The sequence below is a fragment of the Pan troglodytes genome, chromosome 16, assembly GCF_028858775.2.
Source record: "Pan troglodytes isolate AG18354 chromosome 16, NHGRI_mPanTro3-v2.0_pri, whole genome shotgun sequence".
NCBI lineage: Eukaryota > Metazoa > Chordata > Mammalia > Primates > Hominidae > Pan > Pan troglodytes.
Window position 1 is genome coordinate 69,731,140 of NC_072414.2, and position 12,540 is coordinate 69,743,679.

Here is a 12,540-nt window from a genome sequence, read left to right on the forward strand (position 1 = left end):
CCAGCCTCTTCCCAGGCCTTACACAGGCCCTTGCACTTCCCAACTGAGGCCCTGGAGTGTGGGCAGTCCTGTCCACAGACCCTATGCTAAATCCTGCCCCTCCCTGCAACCCCCAGGTAAGGCTGTGTCCCAGGACCGTGGCTGCATGTTTGCTGTCCCCCTGCCCTTAGTCAGGAGACAGTGGTCCCACCCTCAACTCCTGGTCCTCTACCCCCACCAGGGCTCCAGGGCTGGGACCTCTCAGGGCTCTGACCCCCAGCCCCCAGCAGCTCTCAGACAGCTCATGCCCTGTCCTGGGCTTGCTCCTCCTGCCTGATCTTTGTTCACACTATTCCCAACCACACGTGCTCTCTGTCACTCTCTCCCACCCCCAGCTTCCCCAAATCCTCCCGAGCTTTAAGGACCAGACACCTCCAGGAAGCCCTCCCTGACTTCCCCAGCTTTTATCTCCTTCTCTTTCCTGAGGCTCACAGCATTTCTCCTTGATCCCTCTAACTTCATGTTGCTATCCAGAGGCAAGGACCATGTCACCTACTCATGATGTGGCGGCCAACCCCAGGCAAACCCCACTGTGTACCTAGGGAGGACAGGCTCATTCAGTGAGGCGGGGGAAGGGCACAGAGAACTCCCACTGAGGGAGTACAATGCCTCCGTGAGGTTGGTATCATTATGTCCATTGTGCATATGGGAAACTGAGACTAGGAGAAATGAATCACTTGCAAGAAGCAAGCAGGGCTGGGACAGGAACCAGCACCACCAAACAGTGCCGTTAAGACACAGCCCACAAATCCAGGTTCCACACGCAAGACCCACCAGCCCTGGGCCCAGCAGGTTCACCTGTGCCATCCCAACTGATCCTCACCACCCCTCAGGGAGGTTACTGTGCCACTTGGGAGGAAAAAGAGGTCCAGAGAGCCTGAGTCACTTGCTCAAGGCCACCCAGTAAGTGGCAGGGCTGGGACTTGAATCCAAATTATTTCAGCTCCCACTTGGTCAGGGCAGCCAATCAGGACACCTCACCTCATCCCGCCCACCACCCCTGGGATCTGCAGGACCCATTCTCCCCTCCCTGGTGGCCCAGACCGCTGGATGGTCCCCAACCCCAGGCCTCTGGGGAGTGCCTGCGTGGCTATTTGACCTTTCAGAGGGGCCGGGCTCCTACAGTTCTGGATATTTACACAGACGGCCTCGGCTGCGATGGTGCCTGGAAAGTAGGCCATGCAGAGGAGGGAGGGGATGGCAGGTATGGGCTACAAACACTCCCGCCGCCCTCCATGCCGCCTGGACAGAGGAGCCACCCGTGGCACCATCTCCTCGAATGACCTTGGCAACTACTGGGGCAGCCTGTATTGGGGCAGAGTCAAAGCCTGGGCTGGCCACTGAGGGGAGGGGCTTGGCCAATGTCTCCAATTCCTCTTTGCTTAGTGACCTGGAGGGCCCTGGAGGACACAGGATGACAAGTCCTTTCAGCAAGAACCCCTCTCTGCATAAAGGGTCACCTCACTTCACAAAGCCTCTGCTTCCTCTTCTATAAGAAGGGTGGTGGTAGCTGCCTGTCAGGCGCTGTGAAGATGGGAAGCACCCAGCCAGACCTGGCACTTTCAGGGCACTCTGCACACTGGTCAGCCCCGCAGGACCTGAGGCTGAGCCTCTCGTGGGACACCCGCAGACACTCAGCTCCAACTGGGACAGACCCAAGAGTCTCCCAGGAAACCAGCTGGATCACACTGGGTGGGGGTGCCTGGCTGAAAGGCAGGTAGACACACCCAACAAACAGCAACAAAACCACCCCTGTGAGAGCATAGCATAGCAGGTGTGGCATGGGCACCAGGGAGCTGGGGTCTCAGAAGCCAAAAGGACGCTGCCCCCATCCAGAGCGCACGGTCGGGCCTGCGTCCACTGCCGCATACCATCCTTAGCAAATCCCAATTCGCCTCTCCCACCTGCCCCCTCCTCTACCCTGGCTTGAGGGGAAGAGCCAGAGGAGCCTGGCAGGGTGCTCCTGGGATAGCTGAGTGTCAGGAAGTGGTCAGGCACTGATAAAACCGAGAGCCAAGCAGGACAAGAAACACAGCTGCAGGGAGCCTCCAGGAAGTGTGCAGAGGCTAAGCACAGGGTGTGGGCCAGAAGGACACAGGGGTCCCGGTGGAGGGTTCCCACGCATGCGGCTCAGGCTGGGGACTGGAGGGGGCTTCAGGGCTGTGCGGGGTGGGGGTGGGAACAGTCCCCTCCTCTTTGCCCTCCCCATGCCAACCTCCCTGCCAACCGCTGAGCGGAAAAGCGTTCCACTCCTTTGCCACCCCATCCCACACGAGGCCGGTGTGCCCATCTTCAGCGTCCCCACCTCCTTGCCGGCAGTTTAGGCTCCACTCCAACCCCAGCTCAGCCTTTTTATTATTCAGAAGAGCCTCTTGATTGAAAAGGCCTCTAAGGCATCTCACAAATAAGAATCCTTTAATTGGGAAGTTGTTAACTTCTCAAAGAGGAATTTTAATTTTGCTTCCTCACCATCTCCTCTCCCCAGAACCTGCAGACTAAATGGAAAGGCTAACAAAGCCAAGCACCAGGCACCAGCTGCCAACCTCCCGAGACGTGGAGCTGTCCAGGGGCAGAGACAGAAGAGGCAGCCTCGTGCCACCGCATAGAACCCCGGAGCCACACAGACCCCTGGAGCCCCACCAACTGTGAGAAGGCTCCTGCCTCTCCCCGTGGGCATGCCTGCTCCATACCCCTCCTTACCACCCCAACCCACAGCGAGACACCTGGAGTGGAGGACGGCAGGTAGCTCAAAGATGAAGGCGATGATAGCCCCGCCCTGCCCTGCCTGGGCCACCATGTTTGTCGGGTTCCCAGAGCCTAAATTCAATGATTCAATGATTGCCCCCTATAACCCCCTCTGCGGCCCTCTATCATACTCCCCTGGACGGGCCACTCATATTTATCAGGCATTTACTATGTGCCAGACACAGCTCTAAGCCCTTTACATGCCTCAACCTACTTTATCCACGCAAGGTAGACGTTCTCATTATTCCCAGTCGGCTGACGAAGAGACTGAGACCCAAAGGCCTTAGGGAAATTGTCTAAATTTACACCACTGATGCGTGGCAGAGCTGCAACTGAGTCCCGGGAGTCTGGCTCCAGAGTGGTCATAACTTCAACTACCACCTACACCTGCTGCCCCACCCATGGCCTCGGCACTCCTTGAGGGCCAGGACCAGGACCATCTCTGTGTCCCTGGAGACAGCACAGGGACTAGTATGCAGCTGAGCTTAATAACTATTTGCAAAGTGAATACATGAAAAAAGAACAAAAACAAAGCACCTTCTTATTCATTCTCTCCTGTGAGCCTAACCATAGGCCTGTGACAAAAACAGGCAGGCAGACTAGTCCCCAGTTCAGTCCGGTAGACCAAGGCCCAGAAGTCGAAGCCACTACCCGAGGGCACCCTGCTAAGAGGCGGCAGAGCTCAGGGGTTCTTCCTCCTAACCCAGTGATGGGAACCTGCCTTTCACCCAAAGGATACGGGGATTGGATCACGACAAGTACACACCATGTACCATGTTCCTGGGCCCCGATTAACATCCCAGGCTGAAACTGGTCTCAGGGAAGCCCTGGTCCTGGCCATGAGGTAGGAACCTCCTCTCCATGTCCCTGACAGCTTGGGGCGGCCTCGATACTCCTCCTGTGCACCCCACGGCATGAGATGCTCACCACCGCTAAGGCTGCCAGTGGACAGTTCACTGCTGTGAAAATCATAGCTCTAGTCGCCTGCTGTTAGGGATTGAATTGTGTGCCTCCAAAAATGACATGCTCAAATTCTAACCCCCAATACCTCAGTATGTGATCTTATTTGGAAATTGGGCCATTTGAGATATAATTAGCTAATTAGGAAGAGGTCATACTGGAGTATGGCGGCCCCTTAATCCAATACGACTATTGCGCCCATAAGAAGGAGGCATTTGGAGATACAGTCTAAATTGTTAAATACTGGCTGGGTGCAGTGGCCCACAGGCAAGTGGATCATCTGCAGTCAGGAGTTCAAGACCAGCCTGGTCAACATGGTGAAACACCATCTCTACTAAAAATACAAAAATTAGCCGGGTGTGGTGGCGCATGCCTGTAGTTCCAGCTATGCAGGAGGCTGAGGCACGAGAATTGCTTGAACCCAGGAGGCAGAGGCTGCAGTGAGCTGAGATAGAGCCACTGGACTCCAGCCTGGGTGACAGAGTGAGACTCCATCTCAAAAAAATAAATAAATGATTAAATAGTTAAATATTGTATGGAGAACAATTTGGCAATGTGGCCATGTAAAGAGACACGGGGTAGCCATCTACAAGCCAAGGAGAGAGGCCTGAAACAGATCCTCCTTCACAGCCTTTGGAGGCAACCAGCCCTGCTGACACCTTGGGGTTTGGGGATTTGGGGCTTTGGGGTTTTTTTTGAGACAGGGAATTGCTCTTCACCCAGGCTGGAGTACAGTGGCTCAATCATAGCTCATTGCAGCCTCAGCCTCTCAGGCTCAAGCAGCCTCCCAAGTAGCTGGGACCACAGGTGTGTGCCACCACGACCAGCTATTTTTTTTATCTTTTGTAAAGACCATGTCTCGCCATGTTGCCCAGGCTGGTCTCAAACTCCTGGGCTCAAGCGATCCTCCTGTCTCAACCTCCTAAAGTGCTAGGATTACAGGCATGAGCCACAGTGCCCAGCCCCTGCCGACACCTTGATTTCAGACTTCCAGCTTCTAGAACTCTGAGACGATCCATTTCTGTTTAAGCTACCCAGTTTGTGGTACTTAGCTATAGCAGCCTAGCAAACTAATACACCCACAGACCTGGTTTTAGTGCTGACTTGGCCCCTCACATTGGGACACTGGACACACCCCTGCCCCTCTCTAAACCCTAGTTTGTTCAACTTATCCCCAGAACACTGCTTGGCACAAAGTAGGTGCTTAGTAAATGCTGGCTGGAAGAATGAACAGGAATGGCAGCACCCACCTTCCATGTGGCTGTGATAAGGAGGAGATGGGATGTAGGATGGGCTGTGTTCTGGAAATACTAAAGCTCTCGACACCTGTAGCAATGGCTGGAACAACAGACACACAGAGGGGCTGGGTGGTGTGGCCCCAGCCAGGGCCTGAGGGTAAGGGCCGGGGTGGGGGGTGGTCTTCCAAGCCCTGCACTGCTCCATGAGTTCTCTTCTTCAAGAGAAGACTGGGGAGGCACAGATGAGAACAATGCCCTGGGGAGGCCCCAGGAAGGCAGGGGTGGAGGGAGGCAGGTCCTCCACCAAGCCACAGACATTGCTGAAATCCCCACCACATGCTGGGCCCCCCGCTGGGTTTGGGGGGGTGGAGAAGGAGAGCTTCCAGATGCTAAACATAGCTCCTGCCCCATGTGGACCCTAGAGCCATCCATGGAGACTTCAGGGAGGCAGATTCAGCTCAGTCAGTATAAGGAAGAGCCATATAAGAGCTCCCTCCAGGCCTGAGCTGCCTTGGAGAGAGTGAGGTCCCTGTCCCTGAAGGTGTGCAAGTAAAGGTCAGAGGACCACGATCTCAGGGATACCTATACTCCCTCATCATGAGCTTGGGTTGGGCCAATGGGTCCCAACCTGGCTGACCATCAAAAGGTGACTATGGGGCTTGTGAACCATGCAGATTCCTGGGTTCTCCCAGCAACCCTGGATCAGGAGGTCTGGGTGGACCCCAGATGATTCCTGTCTCTAATAACATCCCTGGGTGGTCCTGATGCAGAGCCAGGCTTGGACACCCTGGCCCACAGAGCACCATGGTTTGAATGGGATTCTGTTTGGGAAGAGCTTTGACAACAGTACTTGAGGGTGGGGCAACAGGCAGACAGGAGACATGAGGGACAAGAGGATGAGGAGGGCAAAGAGGAAGACAAGCTGAGGATCATGACATTGCTGAGTTGGGGTGACCAGACAGGATAGCTTACCACAAGCCATGAGGCCTGGGGGAACAGGCGAAAGGCACACGTGGACATGCAAAGAGGCCGAGGGAGGCGGGGGGTCAGGGAAGACATTCTGGAAAATGTGAGATTTGCTGGTGGTTAAGAAAGCATTCTACATGGAAGGTGAGGCTGAGCCTGGTGTGTGGGGGATGGAGGAGGAGAGTCACCTGTTGGAAAGAAGGGCGGGGAAGAAAGTGTGGGCTTGAGGCAGACCATGAAAGGCCTTGTACAAGCAGGAGAAGGATTCTGGATGTCAACCTTAAACAACAGGGAGCCATTGAAGGTTCTTGAGGGGGAACATGACCTGGAGGAAGGCCTGCAGTAGTCCCCACTAGTAGGGCTCAGAAGGGCCTGGCCTGCTCCAGACTCACCAGTTAAGAGTCCCTTACAAGAGGAAAGGGTGAGAGGATTAGGCCTAGTATGAGCCTCACACTTCCTGCTGACAGCAGCCCTGACAAGTGTTACAGAATGATGGTGCCAACCATTAGGCCACTTGGGAGGAGCAGCTGGGAGGGCAAGCTGGTAGCAGTTTCTCCAGGCTGGTAAATCAGGGGACCTTGTCTGCAAAGTTAGAGTAACAGCCCACCCAGAAGCAGGAAGCTCCCCAGGGCTGGATTCACCCCAAGCAATGAGGCCCAGATTTCTTCTCTACATCATCTTGTCCAGGCTCAGAGGCTTCAGATACCACCCAGATGCTGACTCCCCACACAAGTGCCTCTCCAGCCCAGCTCTTCCCGCAGCTGCAGGCTTACGGTCTGTGCAGCCTCCCCTCGTGATGCCGGCACCTCAAACACTTCCAAGCAGGATCTTGCTTCTCCCTCCAAACCCACGCTCCACCCCTGTTCCTCGGCTCGGGCCAAGGCTCCAGTGCCCGCCCCGTTCCCAGGCTGGCCCTCTCCCAGTCCACAGCCCATCCTTCAGCAACGCCTTCAAAGTCTCCAAACGCAAGCCCTCCTCCCACCCAGGCCCGGCCCCACCACCTCTGGTCTGGACTGATGCTGGGGTCTCCCACTGGCCTGCCAGCTTCTACTCTTGCCCACCCACCCTACAGTCCCTTCTCCAGTAGGCATCACTCTGTAACTCCTGGCCCTGCATGCCTCGTTTCTCAGCCCCTCTTCCTCAAGGGCTGCCCAGCTGTGAGGGCCTCTGTGCTGGTCCCAGCTCAAAGCCCATCCAGAGCTCCATAAGGCCTACTCCCTTTCCTCAGGCCTCTGCTGAAATGGCCCCTCATCCGAGAGGCCTTTCCTGAGAAGGGCTCCAGAGAAGGGCTCCAGAGAAGAGCTCCGATTTCATGCCTGCCCCCTTTTCCAACCTTATTTTTCTCTGTGGCATTCATTACTCCCTAATCTTATATTATGGATTTACTTATCTGGTTTCTTCTGTCTACTCTGCTACAATTTAGGCTCTATGAGGGCAATGCCATGGTCTAACCTATTCGCCCATGGATGCCATGCTGGGCACAGAGAACAATGCCTCATGTGTAGCAGGCGCTCAGTGAGTATGCGCTGAAGGAAGAATGAACAAACCACTGCACATTCATCCTTGGGAGAAACAGGCCCACACCCATGGGTGATCCCAACCCAGCACGACAGCAGTGCTGGGGCCAACAGATGTGCACAGGGAGGGTGGCACTAGGGAGAGGCCACTAGCTCTACCCAGAGGTCAGGGGAGCTTCCTGGAAGAAACGACAAACCACCTCCAGCCTCCTCCCTGGCCCTCCAGGGTCCCTGTCATAAGCCACCCCCCAGTGAGGGGATGAAGGAGAGGCTGGTCTGACCAGCTGTGCTGACCCAGGAGTCTATAAGTATTCAGAGCTGGTGCCTGCATCCCTCCTGCCTGGCAGGAGGAGACCTGGGCAAGGCTCCCCAGAGAGCAGAGGGGCTTGGTTTAAACACCACGGATCCCACCACTGAGGGAGAGGTCATCTGGGATCCCCAGCTTTGCCTGCCCTTTCCTCCCGAACACACAGCATCCTGCCTCTTCCCCTCTAATCACTGGAGCACCGAGGGAGGGGCAACAGAAGCAGGGGCAGCAAGGACAAACCTGAGCTTCCTCCAGGAGTTTAGAGCTTCGCTGAGTGAAGCTCCAATTCCTCAGCCTCCGGTGCAAGCCTCCGGTACTCCATGCCAGCCCTGGCCCCGCCACTCCCCAGACACACTCCAAACTCCCCTACCACTGCACCTTTGCTCAGGCTGGGCCTACCCTGCCGCTCTAAACTTTCCCTGTCTGTCACAACCCTACATCCATGACTTTCTTCATCCAAGCATTATTTATAATGACAGAACATCAGAAACCATCAAAATACACAACAGAGAATTGGCTAAACGCACTATGGTACACGCAGGCTGAAACATTACACTGCCATTAAAAATCACATTATAGAAGAGTATTTAATGATGGGAAAATGATCTTGGTATGGGATTAAGTGTAAAAGGCAAGTTAGAAAACAGTAAGTACAGCTTGATCCCAATTATGTCATAAATACATGTTTTGTAGAAGACTGACGGGCTAAACACCCAAGCGCTCACACTTTTCTATAGAGAACACACATTACTTTTTTTATAACCAGAAAAATAAAATGTTTGAAAAGCACCTTACAGACTTCAAGGCTTAGCCCAGGTGTCACCTGTTCCAACAAGCCCTGCCAGACCCCCAGCTGACTGTGGCCCTCCTGCCCTGCGTCAGCTCCTGCCTGCATCTCCCCGCCCACTGAGCTCCCAATGCCCCCAGGCTGTGGTGCCTGTGGGTGCTGCCGTCTGCCTGGGCAGTGGGGAGGCTGCTCACGCTCCTGCCCCCTGCCCTTGTCACCCCAGTTGCTGCACAGACAATCCTGACGCCATCTTCTCACCCATCACTCAGCAGCAATTACAGGTTAAACTGGAGGGACTAATTAGCTGCTCATTCTACCCAGAGCCAACTAATTAGCAGAAACATATATATATATATATATATATATGTATGTATATATATACATACATATATGTGTATATACATACATATATGTATATACATACATATATACATATATATGTGTATATATACACACACATATATATATATATATATTTTTTTTTTGAGACGGAGTCTCACTCTGTCGCCCAGGCTGGAGTGCAGTGGCGTGATCTCGGCTCACTGCAAGCTCCACCTCCCGGGTTCACGCCATTCTCCTGCCTCAGCCTCCCGAGTAGCTGAGACTACAGGCGCCTGCCACCATGCCCTGCTCATTTTTTGTATTTTTTTAGTAGAGACGGGGTTTTACCATGTTAGCCAGGATGGTCTCGATCTCCTGACCTTGTGATCTGCCCGCCTCGGCTTCCCAAAGCAGAAATATTTTGATGGTGCTAACTGGGCTTCGGAGCAAGGCCTAGTGCCTGGGAAGGAAATCCAGGCCTCCGCTCCCACCAGTTTCCCAGTGTGAGGACAGGGCTGGCTAAGCCTCAGCCACATACAACCGTCACCCTATCCCTCAGGAGAAGGGAGTCCAGGCCTGCCACCAGGCTTCTTCATCTGAAAAATGAGGACAATACGCCAGGCCAGCCTGCTGCCCTGAGCCCACCCCACCGTTCCCTCTGTTTAGCAAAGTCCCTCTGCAGCCCTCTCATGGGTGACAGAGGCCTGTTGAGAACAGGGGATTGGCCCAGATATGGGGTAGAGGTGACTTGTCCAAGGTCATGAGCGAGCCAGGGGTCAAGCCAGGCAGCAACCCAGGTCCCCCTCCTTCCCCATCTCCCACTTCTCTGGGACATGCTGTCATTTCTCCACATCCCCTCACACGGACCATGAAGTGAGAGGACCTGTCACCTCCCACATTCTGGGGGTCCTGCTCCTCGTGATAAAGTCCAAGAACACATCTCCTCTGTTCACAGAGAGCCAAGGTCACCTGGCTGCCAATGCCTGTCGCACAAACACACCTGGGGTCTGAGCCTTATCCTGCCCTGAAGGTGTCTAGACCCTCACGCTGTCTCTGGTGTGGAGCCCTGTTAAACTCCACACATTAGAGCCAATGTCAGCCTCTTGACAGTTTCTTGGACCCTGCTTGTCTCAGTCCACATGTTCTGGCTCCCTCCTGACCTAAAGTCAGGCACACATTTGGTCAACAATGTGACAGGACCAAGGACAGAGCCCTGCAGCCTGCCTTTAGAGACCTCCCATGCCACGCTGGAACCCATTAGCCGGCACTGTCCGTGAAACCCACTTGCTGGGAAGAACGCCCCACGCTTCCAAGCTGCCTGCCGGAGCCCTGCTTCAGCCAGGGCTGGCAGCAAGTGGCACCGCCACAGCAAACCTCCTGGACGTGGCTGCATGTGGGGAGGGACAGATGAGGAAACCCCCAGAAAGATGGCCCCATGACAGCCTCCCCTACAGACCCCACACCCTCCATGCCCTGCCACCCAGAGTGGCACCTTACCTCGGGTTGGGTGGGTGTCTGGGGAGTACAGCTGGGCAGGGCTCAGCCTGGGCTGGACTCAGTCGCCCTCTCTGCCTGTGGGCACTGGAGCCTCAGGGCCTGTGGGTGCCGGAGGCTGTGGGGAGAAAGAAGAGGTGGCTGTCAGCTAGAGCAGGGCAGCAGGTGGTCGGGGTGCAGCGGGGGCCACGCCTGCAAATGGGGTCTGATCCCGCCTGGCTGAGCCATTAAAAACTCATACATCCCCCCCCCCACACTCTGACACGCACTTGCACACACTCACACATGTACTCTCATTCACTGGCAAACTCATGCTTACACACATAGATGTGTTGTCAATTGTGCATGCCCACATGTACGTGCGGGCATGCACACACACACACACTCGTGGCACTAGCTGGGGGCAGGCAGGGCTCTGGGAAGCGCAGAGTTTGTGGCCCCAGGCAGGCTGGAGTCTGACTATGCCTCTCCCACCATCCGGCTCTGTGGCCCTGCGAAAGCCACTTCTCTTATCCATAAAAGAAAAATACCATCTCTCCTGCCAGGACTGCTGGGAAGATAGAGAGAGAAGGGACACATGGCCTGGCTCACAGTAGGTGTGCAGCCAATGTCACTGCCTGCCTTCCTCCCCAGCCAGTTCCCAGGAGGCAGGCCCCAGGCTGACCCCGAGAGGGGATGATGGGCAGCACCGGGGTGCCTCCCTTGGGCCTGAGCCTCAACTTCCCAACCCCCATCTACTCACCCTCCCATTCCCCAGCCTCTCCTGCCTTTTTTTTTTTTTTAAGAGGCAGAGTCTTGCTCTGCCACCCAGGCTGGAGGGCAGTGGTGCCATCATGGTTCACTGTAGCCCAAACTCCTGGGCTCAAGCAATCCTCCCACCTCAGCCTCCCAAGGAGCTGGGACTACAGTTGTGTGTATCACCACACCTGGCTAATTTTTAAATTTTTTTTGTAAACTATGTTGCCCAGGCTGGTCTCAAACTCCTGGCCTCAAGCAGTCCTCCTGCCTTGACCTCCCGCAGTGCTGGGATTACCGGCGGAGCCATCATGCCCAGCCATCCTACTTTATTTCTTCATCATATATTCTCCAAGGGTTCCTCTAGACCAGACCCTCCATCCTCTGTGAGTAGGGGAGGGCGCTAGGAAGTTCTGGTTCCTTGGCAAGGCTCTGAGGCGTCCATGGTGCAGGACATAACCTCAGTTCAAAGTCCAAGGAAGTGGGTTAACTCCTAGCTCTCCCTCCTTCTGGCCAGGTGGCCCTGGGGAAAGCTTCTTCCTCTGTACCTCAGTTTCTTCAACCTCTCAGATCAAGTCCCAAATATCTTTCTGAGCTGCTGCAGAAAGGTTTCAATCAGATCTGTGTTTCCCAAAGTAGGAGACACATGCTTCTGGGGTGCACAAGGGGATTTCATGGTGTGCAGACAAATGTTTTCATTTTCATAGCTATGTGTTTCTCTGTGTATTGGAAAAAAAAACATGACAGGCACATCACAGGTGTGATTTCCGGATGTGTGCTTGGGGAGCATCGTGGTAATCCACCTTCAAACGAAAGTCAACACGAAGACAAGGATTAAGAAAACACAAGTGCAGGTGGTGCCCAGGGGTGGCTTCAACCGTGATGGTGAAAGGGAAGCTCAGGAAGCTGGCATCGAACCAGCACCTGGCTCCCAGCAGCCCTTGAGAGGGCAAGCAGCTTCCGCCTTCCCTGGAGGGCCAGACCAGCCCCTCCTTTCTGCTCGATTCCCTGTTGGGTGCCGTCCAGCACAGGCCTAGGACCCCAGGGGCATTCACAAGGCCTTCCAGATGGGATAGATGGAAGGATGGGTGGATGGGGCTCCAAGGTGACTGCTATAACGTGGGCAGAAGATGGAAAAGCCCTCAGGGTCCCTCCCAGAATCAACATTCTATCAAATCCAAGATGCAAATGTTGGAATTTCTAGCTGCGTGGTAGGTGAAGATGTAGGAGATGCTTTGGGGCCAGGGTCTTCATATATTATGGGCTGCAGACTTCTCCAAGGAGGCAGAGAAGTGGGTGCTGAGCAGGCTCCAGGGCCCACTTTGGCTTTCCAATCCTGACAACAGAGCCACAAAGCAGCCCAGACCAGTGAAGAGAGGCCTGCCCAGCCCCACGGTTCACCAGCCCCAAACTAGGCCCCTGTTGCCAGCT

General features: G+C 54.9%; 1 protein-coding gene across 9 annotated transcripts in view; it reads right to left on the minus strand.

Moving 5' to 3' along the window:
- LINGO1 (leucine rich repeat and Ig domain containing 1) overlaps positions 1 to 12,540 on the minus strand; it is a 207,618-nt gene that overhangs the window by 172,834 nt on the left and 22,244 nt on the right. For all 9 annotated transcript variants that reach the window (XM_063794240.1, XM_009429626.5, XM_016927259.4 and 6 more), the window contains one exon: positions 10,378 to 10,492. The gene's annotated coding sequence lies outside the window, so the exon portion shown is untranslated. The remainder of the gene's footprint in view (positions 1 to 10,377; positions 10,493 to 12,540) is intronic.